Source organism: Chaetodon auriga, chromosome 4 (genome assembly GCF_051107435.1).
Source record: "Chaetodon auriga isolate fChaAug3 chromosome 4, fChaAug3.hap1, whole genome shotgun sequence".
Classification (NCBI taxonomy): Eukaryota; Metazoa; Chordata; class Actinopteri; order Chaetodontiformes; family Chaetodontidae; genus Chaetodon; species Chaetodon auriga.
Genome location: NC_135077.1, coordinates 28,072,704 through 28,092,938, shown reverse-complemented (window position 1 = coordinate 28,092,938; position 20,235 = coordinate 28,072,704). Strand labels below are relative to the sequence as shown.

Here is a 20,235-nt window from a genome sequence, read left to right as displayed (position 1 = left end):
ACCTGTTACTTGCTGCCACTCATCAGTACAGTTTATACACATGCTGTACCAAAAAAAAAAAAAACAAAGAAAAAAAAAACAAGCCTCAAAATTAAAAATGAGGTGGTGGTCTAAGGTGCATTTTCTGCTGTGTAACTGTAGTGGTTCTAACTCTGTGTTCTCACAGACACACTCCTGAATGGTCACAATTCAATTTTTATTGCCCGTTGATACCTGCATTATGAAGAAGAAACATTCACAAATGTTTACAGGTTCTCTCATACAGGCTCTCTGTGCTCTTTCTACATTATGGAGAATCACAACATATCTCCATTACCAACCATTCTCAATAGCACACCCTAGCATGACAAGCTAGGTAGCAGCCCTGCAACACATAGAGACCGCAACAACTTCTCCTCCAAATACTGAGTTTATACATGAACAGAAACAACATAACAATTCTACAACATAAAACTATGACTACACCAACTTTACAAATGCTTTTAAGTAACCTACATTCACTTTTAAAACCATTAAACAATGAAAATACAGAGCGTAGCAAAACTGTGTACCTTTCTGGAAAAAGTCCGGGCGGGAAGAGGAAGTAAAACCCAGCGAAAAGCAGTAAATACAGTTTTAGAAAATAAAATATTCGCTATACTTCCTATTACCCTCAGACCCCTTCCTCAATATATTTGTGCTTAAAACATGAACATTAGCATTAACAACAATACAATTGTTGTTCCAGTATATCAATAGCTCTCAAGGAAGTAAGGAAAATGACAGCCAAAATGCTGCCCTTCAAAATAAAAGCTCATGCTTCCTTGCCTTGTTCATAATATAGCGCAACAACATCACACCATTACATAACTACATCTCCCAGTTCAAAACCAGCTCGTACTTGTTGGGTAAAATGTGAATGTGTGCTGTAAAGTTAAATGCTAACAAAATGTGATCTGTGATTTAGTCTGTGACAAGTTGTGGATGTGATACATGATACTCTTATCTCTCTCGTTTTTGCCCTCTGCTCTCTCCACTGGTTTTGTTTACAAGTGACGATGATGACTTGTGTTTGTCTATGTATGGCAATACTGCATTGTATGGTTTGCCATTTATATTAATTATTGCATTTAATACATATTACCATTGACTGTTCTTTGTGGCCCAAATTGCCCCTCAGCACTAAATATTGTAAGTGACCGCGAGCCGGCACCAGATATTTCCACCAATTGTCAGGAGGGGAAATTGGTGATAAATTGGTCCAAAATGTTGGCTGGCCTACAGTACTGCTGCCATGGGTTTCTTCAGCAATGATGGCCCCAGTGGGTCTACTTCCTCCCGTCAGTGGTCTTTCCAAGATGTCACATAGTTATTGCCTCGCTGTCAGGTCACATCAGTCACGAGGCAGGGCTTACATGGTTATGTAACCATAAACTACTGAAGTTCCATAAATTTTCAGACTAGTTCTGGGTAGAGAGTGGAGCTGGTTTTCTGACATAGATGGCAGAGGACTTTTAGAGTAAAAATATTTTGAGTACTGTAATTTCTGAGTGGAGACAGAAGACAATGGGTAACTCTGTAAGTTAAGACAGAAGTTGTCTAATTTGATCAAAATGCAACAGCTTAATGCTCATGCCTCATCAAATTCTATTATCTTGCCAGACACCTGTCTAAAATGAAATTTACATTGTTTAACTTGTTGAGTTTTTATGTTATGTAAACGTTATGGAGAGGAAGATTAGGAATCAAACCTAATAATAGCCTACCCACTGTACCACTAAAGCTGCTGCTGTCAGAAAAATCAGCTTTTTAATTTTGCAGTATTGATTATTTAAAAATTTTTCAATTTGCTCCAATGAGCAGAAAGTACAGTACATTCAAAACAAAAAGAGAGCTACACTCATAAAGTGATCAATTACAGTGAGTGCTAGTCCATATTTATGAGAATCTGCAGCCTTTGAATGCATTTGTATATGAACTTGCATTTGTGTATGCATGTTGGATACAAGATGCTCTATGTAAAAAAAAACATTATTTTCCAAGATAATTAATGTGTAGTGTTGCAGTGAGTCCCAAATAGAAGAAAGGTCATAGTTTAATGACTTAAGACCATAGTAACTCAACTGCAATATAGAGCCACAAGGCTTTAAATTGGGCCTTTTTTTTACTTGTCAAGATAAACTGACAGCTGTGTATATATAGAGAATATATTAATGAAAAGCATTTTTATCAACTGCATCAAAAAAGGTACTTCTTTCTTTGTGTTACTGTCTGTATAACCATTTTTATTTATTCATTTACACATTTAAACGATTACTTTTCATAGTAGGATGTAATAGTTGGGGTGTGAATGGATCAGTGAGCTAAATACAACATAATCTCTCTGCTAGTATCTCCTCACCAGATGTCTTCATTCTAAACTGCTGATAACAGCTGATTGGGCTTAAATTAAACAAATTCAAACTCACTGCTTTCTTTTCTTTTCTTTTTTCTTTCTTTCTTTCTTTCTTTCTTTTTTTTGTTTGACTGCTTGCTCTCTGATTCTCTTTTAAAAACTTTTACATAACCCTTATCAGCCCAATAGTGTAAGGATATATGTGTGTGCCTGTTTTTTCCGGCTCCTAGGGTAAATCTGATTGACTTCTGGCCTCCACACATCTCTGTGAAGGGAGGTTATTGTGGTTCTGTCTTCACATGTTGTATGTTTTAAGCTGGCTGCATTCTAATGGGGGGACTTGATGTTTTATCTTGACATTTGAAACATCAAGATCTGCAGCTCTTGCTCAACCCACACGACTCCTTGTTGATGATTGGTTCTTTGGTCTGTGGGAAGGTCTCCTTCCAAAACACACTGATAATCACATAACCAATGCATTTGTATAGACCAGAAGGGCAGACAATCAAGCAGAAAACAGCACATGTGCTGTACAATGGTGATATACAGCAAAGTTTAACTAAGAATGGTCACATTCAGCTCTTCCTGCTTTCGGGTTCTACAGCAGCCTTCCGTGTGCTTGCTGAAGACTGGTCCAGAACAGCCACTACATTGATGAAGATCATTGGCTACTGCCGCATGGACGAGATCTCGCCTCGTGATGCAGACAGTGCACATGCACCCACAGGGAATACTGTGTGTGGGTCACTGCATGGAGCAAGCTGGAGCCCCTAGGCTTTGGAGCTGTGTTTATGAATCAGGTTAGAATTTGGAAAAAGCGAGAGGCTGAGGCTTATACCAGTGATGCCTGAGATAATAGATGGGGGAGTAATGCAGTCAACTGTTCTTTGGAGACTGATGAAGGCACACATGTAAAGATCCAATTCATGATCTTAATACTGCATGTTTTCTCCACTTCATGGCGGGTCCACACAGTTGAAGCGACTGCAGCCAAAAGTGGCTTGCATCTAGGCGTGAAAACTATACTCTTACGCTGAACTACATGGGCTATGGTTAGAATTCAAAAGGTGCTGTACATCAAATCCACAATAAATGTGCCTCTTCCGAGTTAAAGCACATAAAAATATAGATGTAGATATACTGAATGAGAATGGATCTCAATCTCACCCAAGCTCTCTCTGGAGGTAGTGAAAAACACATTATAATAAATATTTAACTGTAAACATTTCTAACAGTTGTAATAGCACTGATTATAGTTGGCAGAGTGTTTAGTCTTCTCTCCTCTCTTGTTGTTTCCAGAAAATTGCCAAAATGGATTGTTCCTCCATTTCAAAAGTTCTATTTTCTGTATTTGTAGCAACCACCATCGTGCCAAGAAGATGATACAGATGTAAACAGCAGGGGAGGAGGTGACTTGATGTGAACCTGTCATTACACATGAAAGAAAGGTGTACATGTGTCTGGATATGCATGTGTGTATGTGTGTTTGATTGTGTGTGTGTGTGTGTGTGTGTGTGTAGAATTGATTTGGTTCATCATTGTACTTATAGCAATGTAGCAACAGTGTAACCACTGTAACAAAGTATCTCCAGCTCAAACAAAGCAAAGGTATTATTCGTTGATGACCACAATGCCAGTCTGTCAGAATTTATACAATTCATATTACATTCTTAGTACTTAAGAATAGTAACAGTAAGGCTGTGGTAGGTGAAGCACTTGGCAACCTGCATTTTAAAAAGATTTCTGCTACAACTGTAGGTTAATAACACCTGGAACCATACTGACCTTGGCAGTTGAGTTTTTTTGGCCAAACCATTGTGAATTAAAAGAAAAATGTCTGATAATCAGGCTTTGTTGAATTCTGAGCAATCGCCCGCCCACCCCCCCACACACACACGTGTGTTTTCATCACTTTTCCTCGAGACTTAATCTAACCATAAGAAGACCCAAGTCTTTATTTTAAAATTCTGTCATTTACATTATGACGACATTTTGTCCCCATGTGGAAGGCGTGTCCCCATGATATAACAGTGTAAAGGGATTTATGCCCACACACACACACACACACACACACACACACACTGCTGTTAGAGGCCTTCAGCAGAAACAGATTTTCCTCAAGAGCTGCTTTCCAAAAACACTTAACAGAAGCAGAAACTGGCAATTCATCCCTTTACTTGTTCATTGTTCATTTTTTCCCCTTTTTCCTGCTTGTGTTTTATTGATCGCAATCACTTCTTCCCTGCACGTGTTCAAATTGCAGAGTGGGTTTTTGTCTTTTTTTTCCTCCAACTGTGAGAAGAATAGCCTAATCAAGGCAAATTGGTGCTAATCTTCTCACTCTTTAACAGGAGATTTAGAGAGAGATGCAGAAAGACCAATTTCAACAAAAATGAACAGGAGAGACAGGGAAATATATTGAAGGGGGAATACAGGCAGATACACCCTGCTTGGCAATGATCCAGTTGGAAACACAAGATACAAAGGTGGTGAGACAGTGACAGAGTTTAAGTAGAACTTACCAACTTGTTGAGTGGTCTAGTAGTTGAATGGCACTGGTCTGCCGCCAAGTTGTGTCATTCCCTTTGTGCTTTCAAATCTAAGGAAAGACAAGGAAATGTATAAAATCAGAAACAATAGCTGACCAGACCCTGATGCAACCTGCGTTAACCACCTTCCTCTATGCTTGTCTGCATGCTTTAAATGATGGAGCAAATTATTTTCCTGCATTGACACAGAAACATGTCATGTGAACTAAATGTTGTTACTAAAAGCTAAATGGGAGCAGACAGGACAATTTAAGGAAACACACTACGTGGTGTGAATGATGAAAATCTGACCTTTTGTTCAACAGTGTTCTCCCTCAATTACAACTGCTCCTCAATCCAAAATTCTTAATATTTGTATTGCACAGTATACCAAGATTTAGGTCCATTTTAATATTTTTTGTTAAAAAAGGCTCTGCATTGTAATTTCCTAAAGTTCAGTAGTTGTATGTCAAATGTGTCTCTGGCGTTATGAAGAGGATGGAATGGTATAATTTGTCTGAATCTTCACTAGATGGCAGTACTAGCAAGTAGCCAAGTCAGGGGCTTGTATGGTCTATGGTCAGGGGACATCATGCTTGTTCATCCCTGTTGATACAGCGTCAGCCTCAGCTTCATTTGAGAGCGATAAGCAATGCCTCTGACAAGAAAAGTGTGTCATCTTTACAAATGATACCTCCACTCCCTGTACTCATTAACAAAACGGGCTGCCGAAGTCTAGTGTGGGACCACTTTGCCGACAGAGCTTATGCTGAGGGTGAACCCACTCATGCAACAAAGGGAATACGCTAGCTGGCTAGCCAGCTGGTGTGGTGATGATGAGCTGCTAAATTAACTATACAATAAAATACGTGGAGTATTGGCAGTGTCCCATATCAATAGTCTATCTACCCATTATCATAAATAGCATGACAAACATTTTAGAAAACATGAGTTCCAAACGACAAATGTAAGCTAAGGTTATTTGTGAGTCTTGCTTTGGTGCTCTTAAAATGGACCAATAGCTAAATAGCGTAAGGCTCCAAGCACAATGTCACTTTTAGGCATTGGCGGCTTTATAATGTCCAATACAAAAGGCACAATGCCACATGGACATGGCCTGTTGGTAGAATCATGGTTTGTCGGTTTGGAAGTATTTATACAATAGTACATGGACACTGCGCAGGACTGGTGTGTAATACCCAATATACTAACATTTGACCCATAAATCTAAATATAAATTAGTAATTTGCCATGATATGTATGAAATTAAAATGAAATTAAGATTAAGATTAAGATTTGTAAAAATATTTTGTAACTCTGTGGATCTCATGGTCTTGCAACAGCATACTGTATTTCCATGTGTCTCATAAGGTCCTCTTGTTGTAACTGGAATTCAAGCAATCAACCACAAGTCAGTCTACCATTAAAACCATCCTTAAATTGACCCCAAAGTACCCCAAGCACGGAAAAGATGCAGAAAAACTTAACAGGACAGCAGCGGAATTTATTTGTCTGGTTAGATGCCTTTACATGATGTTTAACATTATGCTTCGGGAGTTCAGGACTCTTTATAAAGCACTTTTCCAGTCTGATGAAAACTCAAAGCATTTTCTACACAAGTCTGCACTCATCCATTCACACACATATTCATACAATGACAGCCAGGCCACCTGCTCATTACAAGCTTGAACCATTCACACAATGATGGCACAGTCATCACTCTACCCACTAAGCCACAGCCACCCCAGTAATTGAAACAGAAACAGGTCTTCGTGTGCACAACAGAAGTATGGGCAAGCAGAGCTGTCGTCACCTACATGGCTGTTACCATCCACTTTTTCAGTTCATCAGGTTTAGGCTGTGCCGCATGGTATTCTGACCACACTGCGGAGAGCATGACTGAAGCCTCAGAGGAAATACTTACTGAATCATGGGAAGTGGACTTGTCCCACATGGTTGAGATCACTGCAGACAAAGCCAGAAACAACTGTAAGACCTTTAGAGACCTCAAGTGTGTCCCATGCATTGGGTACAACTTGAACCCCACCGTAAATAAAGCTTTAGACACTGACAGTGGCAGCATGTGGACATACAGTTTACGAATAGAATACAATATCTTCTTATAAAAAATGCATAATGTATGCCCACAGGCTCCCTAGAACATTCTTAGCCTTCTCTCGCTCAACCAAAGACACATGATAGCTTGAAAACAAACAAGAGACACTGTAGGTACCAGAGCATGAGCTCACTCATGAGGAGCTCACCAGCTTCCAACATGGTGAACAGGTTCTGTAAGCAACAGCATGCAGTCTCTGCAGTCTGGGCAGAGAACCACAAAAATCATCACCTCATGCCCACAGACACAGACACAACCATCTTGGAAACAGTGAGGGATGCTGTAGCTCCTCTGGGCACCTTCACAGATGCCCTGAGTGGAGAGAAAGATCCAACTCTCTCATTTGTCCTGCCTCAACTATGGGAGATCAATTCCTGTCTAGTAGACAAAGACAACGACAATAGCATGTGACACAAGAAGAAAGGTAAGAGAAGATATAAAGAGGAAATTTTCCCAGGGATCAACTTGTAGCTTAACACAGCAACATATCTCGATCCAAGGTTTAAAATACCATTTGTAGCACTGTGAAAGGAGGTGAAGGATGAGTTTCTTCAAGAAGTGACTTGATTTCTCAAGAGGTGAGTGAAATTACAGGCGGTGTCTTGTGAGGTAATGTGAGGTGATGTTAAACACAGAACATTTTTTGGTTTGTGGACGGTGTTTCTATGGCCATTTTGATTCTCTTTCTCCTTTCTACTGTGAATCTGGTTCATTCTAGGAATCATGACTCACATGTCTAACTGACTGATGAATTCAAGCTGACCTGCCACTTTTTAACAACCACCTTTCAAGCCTGCACAGGTTGAGTGCTTCATTCAACATGTCCCGAGATAAAAACTATTCCTGCATTCAGAAGTACACTGTGTCCAGTTTTCTCTTTGTAAGGTCACTAATGAATATGCATGAATATTTAATTTTTTCATGAATTTCTAGTGTTTGAGTCTGAGAGCACTTGTTTATGTCAAGGTTAAATACATATGAATAGATGGGCACTGTGTCCATCCCTAAACTTTGACGTGGTCTTAGACTAACCATGTGTCTCCACAGCAGGGTATAGTGGCCTTTTTTGCAGAAAGATTAATAGAATGCTGTATAGACTACGACAACCAACAGGGTGTGTCTGAGAGAGAGACATTCCCCATCACAAATACACCTATAATCGACCTGTGTGCAACACATCCACGATAGACTGGTGTGCACAAAAGAGAGGCTGGAGTCCAGCTTGTCAATGCGATATTGAGCTAATCAGATTTGAGAGGAAAGTGTTTGATAAACAAATCGTTGTTTCTCCACCCACATGCCCCCCTCTCTACTATATCTCTTTCCCACTCTCTCCCTAATCAGTAGAAGAGCTTTTAGAGTGTACAGAGGGATTCCTATTTACCCCCATTATTCATGTCAACAACCAAATCTATTCCATGATGTTGAATAAACCACTATTTACCCCATAACCACTCTTCATATGGAAAAGCCAACTCTTTCACAAAAGCCATAAAGCATATTAGTAGCAGGGCACCATCAGCCAACTAAAAGGGATAGTGAAATAAACGCTAAATGCTGTTAACATGCATGGAATAACAAATGCATGTGAGTAGGATTCAAGTCTTTTTTTTATGAAACTGATGGATAATTACACATTACAGATCACAGAAAATAAGTTTATGCTAAGTGGAGGATCTGAGACTGCAATGAGACCACCAAATAAGAAACAAACATACAAACAAACAAAAAAACAAATAATGAATAACAGAAGATCCTAAGAAACGTGTAAATAATGCTGGTAATTTTATTTTTGGAAGAAAAAAAAAAAAGTTGTCAGTAAAATGGTCATCACACTAGAGCTCATCAAGGCCTGCAACTTTCTATGGGACTCAAGTTGAATGTAGTCACATTATCAGAAAGGGCCAAGACAAATGTTGTAGAGAGAGACAATAAATCTGTGCTTTGAAATGTTCTGTGGGCTTGAATCCCATAATCATTTAAACACAAAAAATAGAGGTGAGGAGAGGAGAGGAGAGGAGAGGAGAAGAGGTCTTAAGACCATTTGGTTGGCACTTTTGCAATGATGAGACACGTCACCCTGTCACCTCTCCATCTCCTCAACATATGACACTCACATCACCTTACAGCTCGCCTACACTGCAGCCAAAATATAAGTCCATCTGTCTATTAATTGAGCGAACATGACATTATTACTCATACCAAACAGGAGTTCAGTGCTCCATGCCCAGAAAGTCAAGCTTCTCTGTCTAAATAAAGTATATACAGTATTTCCGACATATATTGAATATTCCAATTAAGGGAAATATTCTTGGTACCAAATTTGTGAAATGTCTTCATTCATTGTACTGATGATGATGATGCTACTCTCAGCTGGTTTTCCAGGTTTAGATCACTCAGTATTGAGCACCACAGAGTCTTTGCAGGAGTCAGTTTTGAAAAGAGATTTTCCTTCATCTCTATGAATTATTCCAGACAAACTGACACTCTGGAACAATTTTGGTGCTAGCAGCTCCACAGCAGCGGCAAGGCACTGCACTGCACTGTCACAAATTCTCCATCTGAATGAGATTTCAGCTTCTTAGTTGTTAGGTTGCTCATCACAAAACTTGCCTTCACAACACTGTCTCTGTCAGAACGTGGTCCTCTGAAAGCTGCTTCTTGGGCACACAAACTGCCCTACACGATGCGCCAGTCCTGCACCGGAGCATCTTCAGCAAAAGACTGTTCCCATCTTTCTTCCTGTGGCAATCAAACTTTGCTGTCCATCTCTCAACATGAGGTACATGGTAGGGGTTAATCTCGGGAATATCCATCCAAACTATTTCACGTTTCACAAGAAATATAATAAAGGCAAAACGGGAGATACTTTCTATTTTGGAAAATGTAGTCGTATTGTAATTAATAAACACATTGAACAGCATGGCAAAATGTGTCTATCTCAGAATAGTACTAGTAGTACTAGTAGTTTGCAGCAGACACATGACAAAAAATGACCATGGCATTTTATATTCCTTACAGTTCAATCTGCATACAAAGTTTATTTTGTTCAATCTAATGTTGTGGTCAAGTTGGGAACCTGCAGGCTTATATATATTTCTCCTTGATGCATCTTATCCCTCAAAATCAAGCAGAGTTCCTGGGATTCCTGGGTTGCTGGGAATGTGCGCTTCTCTTCTCTGTATAGAAAATGTCTCCTTTTCAGAAAAAAATATGAATGCCTAGTAGAGGGGTTGTAGAGGCATGGTATGCAAAGGTGGCTCCAGCCTCCATTTCAGCTCTGTTCATTTCAATCTCCCTCTTTCTCTCTGGATTACAATCATTACAACTCCCTGACTCACCCTTTGAGTCTATGGGGCATACTGTGGAATATCATGGACATAATCGTGGAACATTTTTCTCCTGCTTCTAATACAAATCTGTGTTTCATGCCATTAACCTCTTTTTGACATTAGCATATTTTGGATTTTGCCCCTCACCCTTAACCTGTATATATTTTACTGTTAACATCTGGAATCTTGTGTCTCTTAATATATATATATTTTTTCATATAAATTATATTTTAGATTTCCACTCAATAAATTTGCACTCTTGCTACTTTCAACTGCAACTGCTGCACAACAATATCTCTCGGGGTGAATAAAGTTCTGTCTTATCTCATCTTAACAACCAAGAAAATGTCAGTGTGTCAGTTTATCCATCTCAATTATTTATACATTTATTTTCCTATACATCTCTCTGTCAGCAAATTCATTCATCTGTTTATCTGTGCTCTGTATCTCTCTTAGCTAGAGGCTTTTTCACTCTGCCAAAGAAGCAAGATAACATTCTGCTCGTAGGAGGGCTGGCTGAGCCATGCTGTTCCTTTTCCATATTTATGACTGAGAGGTGTGGAAGGAATTGCTTCCACACCCCCTCCCACTTTATGTCTTCCTCTTCATCTTTCAACTATCTATCTATCCATCCATCTGTCCATCTTTCTATAGTACCTGCTGATCAGTGGGTTTTTCCACAATTCTGAAAGTACATTTGTGACAGCGAGTTGTTTCAGTTTCAAACAGCATCCTACTTTGTTCTTCCATGTCTTTCAGAACATAACAGTTCAGTTTTACATATAACTTTGCACCCACAGCAATCCATCCAAGAGAAGCTTTCCCTTCTGTGTTATCTCCATGGCTGATGCTAAGTGATCACTTCTGTGACTTCTGTGGGAGCCTGTTGTTTATGGTTTATTTCTTGACCTTTTTCTGCCATTTCTCAAGCTGCCATGAAGCACAACATAACAGAAACATTAAATGTGGCAGGATAATAAATAATAATGATCAAATCCTACCAAGCCATCAACCCATAAACTTGACAAACGGTAACAAAAAATCAATCATGACTGACTGTCTAATTCCCTAAAATTAAAATAATCCTTAGGATAATGTGCATTTCTTGTTCTGTTGAAGGACTGTCACGACTCAACAAAAATAATATACATTGAATGCCAAAAAGAGAATGAAAATAATCCATAGAGTACACCACAAATTTAAAATACATATTAATTATTGAACTTTGCATGTTTCCTGTTATGCAAATATGAAAACAAAGACCAATGAGGTAGAAAACTGAGGTCTTCCCATAGTTGTCACCATGTAGGGCATAGTTTGTGAATATTTAACTGATGAGGTGGTAAAACAGTCTGTATTAAAGGAAATATTTGTCCCAGCATACTAGAAGCTTGAAACATGCAACTCTTTGAAATCTGATTCATCCTCCACTAAAGTCACATTAATAGCAATGGTAATTTGTTGAGAAATGACCCATGACATGACAATAATTACTCTCCTCTTTAAATAGCAATGATGCCATTTTTATAAAGGTGAATGGACTAGTGAATGGTTACAACAGTGGGACTGAACACTTTTATGTATTAACTCTGGTGGCACGGTGCGACAGTGGCAACACTGGTGGGTTCGATTCCCGCCTGGGGCGCTGTGGGTGCTAAGGGCATGTCCTCCATCATGGTGCCATGGTGCCATGGTGCCTGCTGCCCCTTAAAGGGGCCTTTCTATGTGGAGTTTGCATGTTCTCCCCGTGTTCACCTGGGGGTATCCTCCATAAAAATGAAACCCCCACCTGAAGATCACCACCTGACCAATAATGATGAAGAAGAAACTGGGTCCCCGGGCGCCAGTTGGCTGGCAGCCCACTGCTCCTGGTCTGCCGTGGAGGAAGGAATGACCAGGATGGGTCAAAAACGGGGGAAGAATTTCACCAAAAGCATGGCGTGTGTGCATGTGCATGTAGTGTGACTAATGAAGTCTTTCTTTCTTTTCTTTCTAATGGTGATATTATGACCTTAATCAAGAATTTTTTGTCCCTAAAGTTAATCAGAACTTAAACATAGGGGTTGCAAAAAAAGAAAATATCAGTTCATCATTTCGGTTGTTTTAGAAAAGACTGACAAGTGAACTATTACTGATTTAACTTGTAGCACTATGTTGTAGCTTGAATGTGACAGGGACATCAAGACGTAGTATGTATGAACATTTTGCTTAGAATATTGCTACATTCTCGAGGACAGTTGGTGATCTGGGACACTTTATATATGCATAAACATGGTTATTAAAAAGTTTGGCTTTCTTTCCTGATTGGCTTGAGGGTTAATGACCAATCAAAGGAGAAGGAAAACAAACAAGAACACACCCTACACATAATCAAAGCTAGTGATGGCTATGAAAAACAAAACACACTCTTTACATAATAAGATGATCAGATGAAACACATCATCTTCTCAAACAAATACAAGAGACAAACAGTGAAGTTGTAATGATACCGTTTAACCCTTTGATGACTTTCATCTCTTATATAAGATATCAGCTGGCTAGCATTTGCTGCATTCAGACTCGCACAGTATATATGAGAGTCAAACAGCTCCAACAAAATGTTAAATAATGCACCAAGTCTGGGCAGCAGTGGGACGGCAGCAGCTGCCCTAGAAGAAGCAGATTTCAATTGAAAAAAATATGCTTATAATATGAGTATGTACAATGCAGAAAGAAGTGGTTATAACGGATAAATGAAGTCTCACATTGTCAAAAAAAAAAAAAAAAAAAGTAGTTATCATCGTACACACCAGTGATAAAAATGTAATATCAGGTTAGGGTGGTGTACTCACAAAAAAGGCCATGTTTGGAGGGGATGAAAGTCAGGGAGTTGAAAATGATCACCTTGACGTCTGTGCTTAAAAATGGTCAGTGTCTCTGAAGTTATGACTGAAGTTCATTCGTGAAATGTAGGGACGAGCAACCAGTTGAGCATAGCCCTCAGACTAGAACGAATCCCTGGAGACCATTACTAAAACTGAACCAGTGATATTTACAGGTGGCGACATACTCAATGAGATGTAAATCCAAGAAAGCTATTAAAGGTTCCCTGACAACTATTAAGGATATGGAGCAGCGTTTCTTTGTGTGGCTCCCCATTTCCCCCTCAAGGATGCATACACATGTGCACACAAGTGACATGATGAACGTTGCAGTCAATGGTTTGACACCATTCTAAGGATGCAAGCATTGCAAAACAACAAAATAACAAATAAAAAACAGCTTTGGGAATGCTTAATGAGAAAGGAAATATATTCAAGACAATGTATTTTGGTAAATAACACTGAATGTAAACAGAACTGCATCTTTATGTCATCAGGGAAGCCATCAAGTGTTCTAAAATGATCAGGAAGATGTAAATGAGAAGTGGTGAAGCAAAAACTCCTCTGTTATTTATATGGAGTGATGATGCAGTGGACACAAAAAGAGTATCTCAGTCCTTTTCCAGAACCAGGTTGAAGTGGTGACAAGACATACACCAAGAGATGTCTGATAAGTATTATACTCATACCAATAGTGAAACTGAGCTGTTGCAACATGGGAAAATTTACAGCGGCATAGCAATTCATATAAACAGTGGACATGATCAAAGTGACAAGTAACTTAACTAGTGTTAACTAGGCTGATAGTGCAGCAGAAATCAAGGCAAAATCCTTACACAACAAAATAATGTAGACTAATTAATGCCAGACCGAGTCTCCATTTTGACAGGCATGTACAGACTACAAAAACCAAAAGAATAACTTAGGTGCTGGCAAATTAATTAATGGTTAACTAAAGCCCTTGAACTCCTTTTACAAGAAACTGACTAAAAGCAACAACAAAGTAGCCAATAAAGTAATCAAGTATTTTTCACACTGAAACCTAAGCAAACTGTGTCAGCAACAGTAACATACTTGTTTTAAGCCAAACCATAATCTTTTCCTTAAACTAAGTACTTTTGGTGATGCAACCTGCGCAGACGTTGACTGTGTCACAACGTTAACCATGAGAGGATGAAGGTCTGGTATGATGGCAGTCCATTACGCCTGTCACTGGTACTCTCCCACAGTCATATATGTCATTTTGGGAGTCACTGGAAATGAACCTACTCGTTTTGGCCTGAGGATGAGTTTTTAACAGCCCTGTGTCACTATTCATCCTTTCCTCTGTCCTCATCCCTCTGCTGCTGTGAAGACAGCAACTGACTGCAGACCAGTACAATACCACTAGTAGAGCCCCTCGCTGATTGGTCTCAGCCTCAAAGTCTACAATAATTTTACAAATTTTAAAATATACAGCAAATTAGATTCTACTGTTGCTACAATTGCTGTTAGAGGAACAAGCTCCATTGCTGCTTAAGACAGACTGGCAGAGGATGAACACACACAGAGCTGACTGTGGGCAGAGCAGTCAAAGATGCTGCATTGCTACAAATGTGTGTTCTGCTTATTGAACAGGTGTTTGATAAATGTCTCATTCTGTCTCCCTTACTGGTGGATTTAGTTGCACTTGTGGATAAAAAGCGCTGTCATCCCTGCCCTCATATAAACAGGCAATGACAAAAGGAGTAGAGCAGAGGGGAGAAAGACAGAGTGGCAACAATCCCTATTCAGAACTGGTTTTTGAGTGGTGCAACTAGTCTGCCACCATGCTCTCTTTATATATATATCGTGCATCTTTAATTTATGGCAAGGGTTTCTCCATAGAGTTCCACTGGCATTTTGTCATCAAATGCACAACTGGCATTGCAGGAGTCTTTGTCTTGTTTGACAAAGTGTGTTGTTACAGATCTCTCTACTTGTTCACATAACCTAAAGCTTGAAAAATTTAAACTCTGATTTTTCTCTGATGGCTGTAGAAAAAAAAAAAAAAAAAAACTGGAACACACAAAATCAAAACAGAAAGATTAAACAAGGCAAGTTGAGGCAAAGTGAACCGACAAAAACTGAGTTACACAAATGAAGTACTGGAAAACACTCAACAATACAGATTAATAGATTAATAACATATTACAGAATATACAACACACACACACACACACACACACACACACACACACACTCTACTCTCAAAGGTTCTGTGTCTAATTGAAAGTAACATAAAGAACAATCTGGCGGAAGCCTTGCACTCTCACTATTTCACATGAAACTCATTCCTCTCTATTTTCTACGTGTGCGAGTGTGTCTGGAGTGGAAGTTAGGAGTGTTTCCCTCTCTCCACGTTCCTCTTCCTCTGTATCGCTGTCTCTCAGTCTTGTTCAAAGCAGCATCGCCTTGTGTGAAGTTGATTATGACAATAGACGGGTGATTGTCACACCGCATAAAAAAACCTGTAATTGTTCATCAGTGAGCAGTAATTTTGACTTGACTTGATTTGAAACGGCTGGTGTGACGCATACTGACAGATAAGAAGTGAAAGAATGAAGCAGGACATGGGCTGAAATTTGAGCAAATCTAACAGATTAAAATCTTTAATGCCATTTGGGAAACACAGACAGACAAAATTAATGGAAGTAGAAAAAAATGCAGAAATAAAAGGCATGTCTGATATAAGAAGCAATGCTACAGTTATTTTGAGATCTTATTAGGTTTTACCTGTTAAATTGGAAACACGTTGTCAACTGCTGCTATGACTGGCCATCAAACATGCAGTTAAGAGTTTGTCTACCTGCTGCTTACATTTATTTAATTTTTCTCATTTACTCTGTCCATTTTATTTTGTTACCTTGGTTACCATGGTCACTTTGTTCTGACCCCTACATACACACACATACAGTATAACACTACACACAGACATACCCCGATATCCACACAGTCACTCACATACACTCAGCCTCTGTGGAGAGAGAGGTGACTGTGTAATGGTGTCAGAGCGATGGTTGTGGATGACCTCACATGACCCTTGAGGCTGTCATGGCACCGTCAGCCTTGTTCCCACGACAACACCACACTGTTCCATTACTGAGCAACATCATTTATTTATGGAACCTTCAGTTTACAGGCTTGTGTGAGAGAGTTTTTGTCTCTGTTAATGACAAGTATGTGGTTATTTCTGGAAGAACTGTTTGTGAGCACTCACTTTGTGAGTGAGTGTGTGTGTGTGTCACATGTGTAAGGCTGAGATTTCTGGATGGACTTATAGAGAGGTAGGTAGATAGGTAACGAGGGAGGGGAAGTGTGTAGTGGCATTCATTGATTTCTGTCCTTTTAACTGATGCACTCTGGAGCCTTATCCTGATTGGAGGAAGTTTACTCTAGGAATAATGTTAGTGTGGAGACGTTCAGACCTTAACAAATTATCAGTGCTGGAATGTTTGCAAGTAGGAAGTCACGCAAGCCAAGTCAGTTTTGATATTGATAGACATTTTGATAGAGGTGTAGCGGGTTCACTCTGCGTTGTGTGATTTTGAATGAGGATACTACAACAACTGGATAGACGACAGCGGATCTATTGTCACCGACCTGCGTCTGTATTGGAATATTAGTGGAACAATGATGAACACACAGGTCCCTCTTGTGGATATGCTCTACAGCACCTGTTAATCACCAACATTACCACTCTCAATACATGACAATTAGGAAATTCTTGAGGTGGGAAACAGAACACCCTCTCATTGTATAAAATGCAGAGAAAATGACAAGTGCAGAGAGTTTGATGCACAAAATTGAACAAAATACATGAGAATTGCAGCACAAAATACAAACTAATTACAGTTATCATCAATACCATCCGTGGTAAGTGAATAATACTACTTATATAGTAGCCAAAAAGTAATAGAACACTGAAATGCATACCTTCTCTCTCGAGTCCAGAAGCAGAAAGAGCATGAACCTCCACAACGGAAGAGTCCATTACCATAAATCATTACTAAAACTAAATATCACTTTTGAAATGTCACAAATTCTATTTTCTTTGTAATGACTCCTGTAATGTGTTTTTGGCCATTAAATAACACAATGCCTTGTAAGAAATTAATGCAAAAACTAGGAAGTTACACACACAAATGAACCGGCTGGTTTGTCCACTCTGCTCCTTCATAATAAGAGACCTCTGCATGCCTATTAGTACAGATCAAAATAACAGTTTCTGCTTACAATCCAGCGTCACAACATCACACTGCTACAGAGGCGTTCACTGTAAAGAACAGGTTGTCAAAGGAAGGTCTTTAATCTGCATCAACACTTGACATACTGTTATCAGACATGCTGGCTCAAAGGCTTTCCCACCATGACAAGAATACAGCTGTAGGAGAAACCATTTTGCCATTTTATTTAAAAATACAGGGCAAACATTTTGATTCATAGCAAAAATTAGTCACAGTTGTGGATCAGAACAGCTGGAGGAGTTCCACTGGTTCTGACATAGCACATATTCTACACAGTAGATATTATCCAGGCTTAAGAGCAGCAGCATAGACATCTGAGGGATATGCTTAAAGATTGTTGATACGCTAACTGGACTTCTGTGAAGACAGCCACAAGATCCAGGACGAGCACACTGCAGGTGGTGAAGAAAAGAACAAATGCAACAACACTGACATTCCATACGTGTCTGGAGTACCTGAGAAACTCAGGAGGATCTTCAGCAAACACTACATTGCTGTGTTTTTCACACCTGAAAGACTGCACACCTAAAAACAAGTCACTGTCAATCTTGTGTATGCAGTCAAATGCAGTGAGGAATGCACAGACTTGTATATTTGGGAAATTAAACAACCATTAAACAAATGTATGACTCAGCACAGGAGGGCCAAGCGCTCAGCTCAAGACTCAGCAGTTTACCTACACCTGAACGAAAAAGGACACTCAGTTGAGGACAATAATATAATTTTTTTTGGACAGGAAGGACAAATGGTTTGAAAGACAAGTGAAGGAGGCTATTTACGTGAAAATAGAGAAACCATCCCTCAACAGAGGAGGTCGACAACGCCACTTATCCCTCACCTACGATAACGTCCGTTAATGTCCTCGCAGGAGATTTAACAAACATTAACAGTTAGCCTCATACAGCAACTTTAATGACTGTCATTCACACCTGGCCACAGATGACTCCAACGACTGCCATTACACAACCAGGGACACAAACAACCCAAGTGGTTTCAATGACCGTGATAACTGCACCACAGAGGCAGAGATCCCCTACCAGTTCACTGGGGGTGGGGGATAATCTTTGGAACTTTCGAACATTAAAGCATGTTTTCAGACACGAAGGCACGTAAAATAAAAGTATGAACCTGAAAATGTGCACAATATGGCCTCTTAAATACCTTAAAATAAAGGACTTTGCCATTAGAGGAGTGCTGATTTATATTAAAGCATTGATATATCATATATCACACGGCACAAAATGTGACCAGGTCTCCAGCAGATATTCTACACTGTGTATGTGTGTGTGTCGGTGAGTGTGTGCATGATAACCTTGTGTGTGTCCGCTCTTGTCACAATCTTAGGCGCCTGCAGTCTGAAGGAAAGCATCTGGTTTCAGCATCTGGACACACACACACACACACACACACACACACACACACACACACACACAGATTGGAAGTGTGTTTGATAGAGACGGTGAGCAGACACCAAGAAGGTTATCTGTGATCAGAGCCTGCAGTTACGGCACATATATATATCTACACAGACACACACACACTACAAAACAAACACCAAGACACCAGCACATATTTTAGGATTCAGTCTTTCTCTTGCTCTCTCACTTAATCACAGATATACACACACAAATGCACACACACGCACACACGTTAGGTTTTCATCACTTTTGGGGACATTACATAGACTTACATTCATTTCCTGGAGACTTATCCTAACCATAACCACTACTTGCGTAACACTAATTTTAATCCAAATCTACACCATAGGATTTAATTTAGATTTACATTTTGGGGCCCTGCTTTTTGTCCCCACAAGCATGGCGATTCCTCACAATGTGACTGTGTAAACAGATTTATGTCCCCACAGCGTGAGTAATACATGGCTAACACACACACACACACACACACCCACACACACATCTGTATCTCTTGTTTTCTTTGTCTTTTTCTCTTCCAGTTTCACACTTAGTATGACAGAGCAGTAGATTATGTACTGTAGCATCAGCAAATCAGCAACCTCCAGCGACCTGATAATCCAGACATCTGCTGTTCATGTCTTCACTGACCTCCATTCTGTTACATGGGCTCAGAATTATCTATTTGATGATACACAAATAGTGTCCCATAAAGGGACACAGCTTTCTTCTACTTTACAAACAACCTCTGTGGCATAGTCACCCTTTGTTCATGGGAAAATTGGTTCCTTTGTATAGAATGTGTTCAGTTCTATGAATATGATAGTAAAGGTTTGCATCATGATGATACATGGGTCTGATATTGATCTTTTATTAAAACAAAATCTGGTCTGGGGCACCAGACTATAACATTTTTTCATCACAGGATGATAAAACGTAATGATTGGGACAACATAAAAAGCTGTTTTAAGACTCTATGAGGGACTGTAATGATCTGTGCTTTAACAGTATTATTGACTGTTAAAAAGGGTTAGGGTTAGGGTTTCAGTGGCTGTTTCATACAAGTAGTATCTAAGGACATTGGGGATTTTATAAATTTGGTTAAATTTGATTGGACAGAAATTTGGTCACTATCACGATGCTAACAGTTTGTAAAAGCCACCTCCCCTCTTTCTCTCAATCCTCACCTCCTTCCTAAAACATTTTATGACGCTGTGGTGGCATCTGCAGTTTTCTGCGCAGTGGTCTGCTGGGGCTGTGGAAGCTCAGAGAGGGGCAGAAAAAAAAACTGGTCAGGAGAGCTGGCTCTGTCCTGGACTGCCCTCTGGACACCATCGAGGAGGT

At 39.6% G+C, this 20,235-nt stretch overlaps 1 protein-coding gene across 4 annotated transcripts in view; it reads right to left on the bottom strand.

The window, feature by feature from the left end:
* The window catches only part of tenm3 (teneurin transmembrane protein 3), a 339,741-nt gene that overhangs the window by 273,531 nt on the left and 45,975 nt on the right, over positions 1-20,235 (bottom strand). For all 4 annotated transcript variants that reach the window (XM_076729445.1, XM_076729446.1, XM_076729447.1 and 1 more), the window contains exon 3: positions 4,897-4,973. The gene's annotated coding sequence lies outside the window, so the exon portion shown is untranslated. The remainder of the gene's footprint in view (positions 1-4,896; positions 4,974-20,235) is intronic.